This window comes from Etheostoma cragini, chromosome 5 (genome assembly GCF_013103735.1).
Source record: "Etheostoma cragini isolate CJK2018 chromosome 5, CSU_Ecrag_1.0, whole genome shotgun sequence".
In the NCBI taxonomy this organism is placed as follows: Eukaryota; Metazoa; Chordata; class Actinopteri; order Perciformes; family Percidae; genus Etheostoma; species Etheostoma cragini.
The window spans coordinates 29,855,271-29,859,731 of NC_048411.1; the positions used below are offsets into that span (position 1 = coordinate 29,855,271).

The 4,461-nt window shown below is 38.9% G+C and overlaps 1 protein-coding gene across 1 annotated transcript in view; it reads left to right on the top strand.

Moving 5' to 3' along the window:
- si:dkey-31c13.1 (calcium-responsive transcription factor) overlaps positions 1-4,461 on the top strand; it is a 9,010-nt gene that overhangs the window by 992 nt on the left and 3,557 nt on the right. The gene's annotated exons all lie outside the window — the stretch shown is intronic.

Below are 4,461 nucleotides of genomic sequence, written 5' to 3' on the forward strand. Positions count from 1 at the left end.
ACCCGGGACTTATTTGGGGTTTTAAAAACAATTCTGAAATAAAATTTTACTTCATAATCTATTAACAAATATTGTCTTCATCTCAATTTCAAACAGATGTGAAAACTTATGTTTAGGGAATGCATCAGTCTCTACTAGCACACACTTAAAAATGGAAGTGGGGTTCGTTTTGTGTCATAAGGTTAATTCATGTTAAAAATCCCGTATGGAAAAAACACAAGTGGTCATATCCAGAATAATGTTCTGAATTGAGTCAGAAATACATGATTATCACAGGAAATGAGGAAAAAACGTTGATTTTCAGGTAGAAGAAAATCTAACTTATTAACCTATTTTTCTTCTTGTAAAAATCTGAAATAGGTAAATTTGACCCCGAATACCGTACAAGGGTTAAAAATACCAACATAATATCAGGTGGAAAGTCGTAGCTGGGAACAGCAGCCTCGGAGCGGTGACTCAGCCGGGGATATCTCAGTTGGAGGCCTGCACCTTCGCTATTACTCACTCTGGAGTCGGCTTCTCGGAACCAGGAACCACACAGAGGAACTCGACTCAATATGAAACCACGCCGAGATGGGTTGTTGTAAAATGCCTGCCGCAGAAATACAGCCTCTTCTCCCTGTGCTGACTCAAAAAGTTAAATATTGACACTTGGCCCCTGTGGTCTCTCCTGACATCCTAACGCATCGATATCAATAACATTTGAATTGAAAATCAGCACTTTTGTTGAGGTTTTTTAACTTTTAATCACGTTTTTGTCACATTTTTCAACACTTTTGACCCTTTTTTTCAGTGTTTGTCACTTTTTTTGATGTTTAACGGTACGTAACACTAACTAATAACTTTAGTTTTACAGTTATTTTGAAATTTAGGGTCAATAAACCTCATTTATAGGAAATTATACTTAATGTTTGAGTTAGAAAAGCAGAAATTAGGAATTATTTAAACCAGGGCTGTAGCACTCGAGTCCGGACTCAAGACCGTTTTTCTATGGTCTTGGGCTTGTCTCGGATTCGCTAGTATTTGGACTCGGACTTGTCTCGGTCTCGGCCGCTGGTCTTGCCCAATATGGCTTTTGGTCTGGACCGAGTCCAGGTGTCTTTATTATGTTGATAATAATATTGGAGGGAAAGTGAAACCCAAAATGATTGTCTTGAGACTCTTATGCATAAGACCTTTTTTCTGTCCTGGACTCGGTCTTGACTCAGACTCAAACCTTTATGGACTCGGTCTTGACCTGGACTTGACTAGTCCTGGTCTCGCACTTGTCTTGGACTCGACAAAGGTGGTCTTGACCACAGCCCTGGTTTAGACAGGAATGGATGTTGTTGGATAATCACAGACTGGAATATGTCAACTTTTACTCAATACTATTTCAAAAACACTTCCATTTGTTTTCAAATGCTATAAAGTTTAATAAGACGCCCCAAAATTAATGAAAGTAGAGATTTGTGCAATTTGACCCGAGGACAACATGAGGACAACATGAGGAGAACATGAGGACAACATGAGGACAACATGAGGACAACATGAGGGTTAAATATCTGGCGTGAAATAACAGCAGTGAGTAAATCAGCGTGTTGTGCGTGGGAACAGTTTCAGACAACGTGTTTATCCCTAATTCTGCCTATTGTCCGCATGTATGGAGCAATCATTTGTTCCTCCAATGGTGCGATTTCTTTTGCAATGTGTGTAATCACATGGGGAAAAGTAGCTACATGTGCATGATGTGAACCGTTTAAAGTGAGAATCTTTTTTTAATCAAAAATCGATTTTGAATCGAATCTTGAGGCTAAAAATTGATGTTGAAACGTGATATTTTCTGAATGGTACACCACTAACATGCTTTTATGTTGTTGGAAAAGTAGATTTATTTCCACATTTAGGGACGTAACGATGCATCGTGAGTCGGTATGAATGTGTGACGATGACAAACCGGTTGAGATTTAAAATAAAATGTAAAAACAAAAGAGTTGCAATGCAGTTTTTAAACATCTTAGGGTTTAAATCTACTTTAGGTTTAACTTTGTCTTCAGACGCCACCACGGCTTCTTAGTTCATTCATTTAAAGAGATTTTTTTTCTACAGATTTAGTTATTTAGATTTGAAATACACCCTCATCACACTTTACAAAGCTATTTTATTACAAAGCTATTTTATTACAGAGCTATTTTATTACAGAGCTATTTTATTACAGAGCTATTTTATTACAAAGCTATTTCATATATGTATATAGTTGCTCTCAGGAGTCAGGACTGTGCACCAGGTCCCCCCCCCCCTATACTTTATATTTCATATACTTATATTTTATATTTTTATACTTTGTGTTGACACTGTAAAGGTTTTGCTTTAATCTCATTGCACAGGTACTGTGCACTTGTGTATATTGACAATAAAAGGCTTTCTATTCTATTCAGTGTCACCTTTAATAAGAGGACACATCTGTCGTTTTGCACCCTTTATATAAATGAAAGAATATGTACACTGCTAATAATCAAACTTTTAGAAGTCTCCACATGCGTTGTGACATGTGACAATGCCTAAATATATCGTCCCGGACACACAAACCGAAAGTCTTCTCTGTTTTATATTTGTATTTCTTTAAACCGTCCTAACGGATGATTTATATTCTGCAAGACTTCGCTGTTTCATTTCTCCTTTCTTGCAGACCACAAATAGTGACATTGTCAATTTTTCATGCTGGGGTTCTGGGTAGTCTGAGTGGCCACTCTTGCGTCTTATTTCTTGGTATTTATAAAAAAAGAAATACTCATCAAAGTTACTGAAACTAGTTCTGCAGAAAGACGGCAAATACGCTGCAACCGGTTATTTCTTCAATTTTGACCAAGCTGTGTTTTTTTTTTTTTTCTTCTTTTCAAAGCCCGGTTTTCTTATCACATTGTTTACAACACTTAAATGTACAAAATTTTTAGTTTTTCAATGTGACATTTGTGATATCAGCGACTGACAACTCTAGACCAAAAACCCCACAAGTCTGCTGCTTTCTCTCCAGACAGGATGTGTAGCGGTTATCTATTGAAAGTAGCGGTAAAACCCTACACTCTGATTTTGACGTTTCATTTCAACTTTGCATCCCATGAGATGACTGTGTGCGTGTTCTTTCCCAGCTATGATAATACCTTCAACTGTAAAACAGGTTTCTATAGCGTGTGTGTCACATTTACAGGAGCTGCTTGATTTGCATGCAAAAACATTGAGAAAAATAAAAAAACTTGTGTTTTCTCCACACTGTAGGCTTCTCCCTCGGTCATCGAGATTCACGACTCCATGACTGAATGTGAGGAAGAAGCGGCGCCCGGTCCGGTGCAGATGGAGGAGAAGGCGTTCATATCGAGGCTGCACGCCTTCATGAAGGACAGAGGAACACCCATCGAAAGGATCCCACATCTGGGCTTCAAACAGAGTGAGTGGATGGGATGTGGGCAGAGCCAGATGTTGGAAACATACGCGCCTCAGCCCAAACCAAGGGGGGAGGGCAGAGTCCTTGGACTTAAAATGTAATTTGGAGCTTTATTTAGCCTCCCTCACAGTGCACATGACCATTCACACACACGAGGCGTGTACTAACCGATAAGACTGACCTACACGCGTGGCCGTTTCCAGAGATCTCCGTTTCAGCGGTGTTTCCAATTGTTTGTATTTTAGAGACTCGGACACGTAGTGTGGACGCAAGCTGTAAACGCTGCAGAAGACATTTGTTTTGAGTAAATAAAATGTAGTAAATAAATCCATTTATTTACTACATTCTGGCAGAGAGCTTGCTGTTGATTGAACACATCCTTCACCTGATGTTTAACTGAAGATGAGTAGGTTCTCATGTGTGTTTTCCCTCCAGTTAATCTTTGGAGGATCTACAAAGCTGTTGAGAAGCTCGGGGGCTACGACTCGGCAAGTACACCTTCTGTATTTCACTGTGTGTGTGTGCGTGTGTGTGTGTGTGTGTGTGTGTGTATGTGTGTCTCTGTGTGCGCATGTGCTTGTGTGTGTGTGTGTGTGTGTGTGTACGTGCGTGTGTGCCTGTGTGTGTGTGTTTGCGTGCGTGCTTTTGTGCATGTGTGTGTCTCTGTGTGCGCATGTGCTTGTGTGTGTGGGCATGTGTGTGTGTGTGTGTGTGTGTGTACAGTTATCTGAGTGGAAAATTAGCTTTATATTAGTGCTGTCAAACGATAAAAATAATTAATCGCATTAACGTCATAGTTGAGTCCGAATTAATCGCACAGTTTTATCTATTCTAAATGTCCTTTAATTTCTTTTTGTACCATTATTTTTTCTCATTTTAATGCTCTTATCGACATGGAAAATTAGATTAACTCGCTTTGTGCAAATGTTGTTTTTATTTAAAACAACACTGACATATAGCCTACAACCACCGGATCAAAACAACAGACACACGCCGTTGGGGCTCTATATATATATATATATATATATATATATATATAT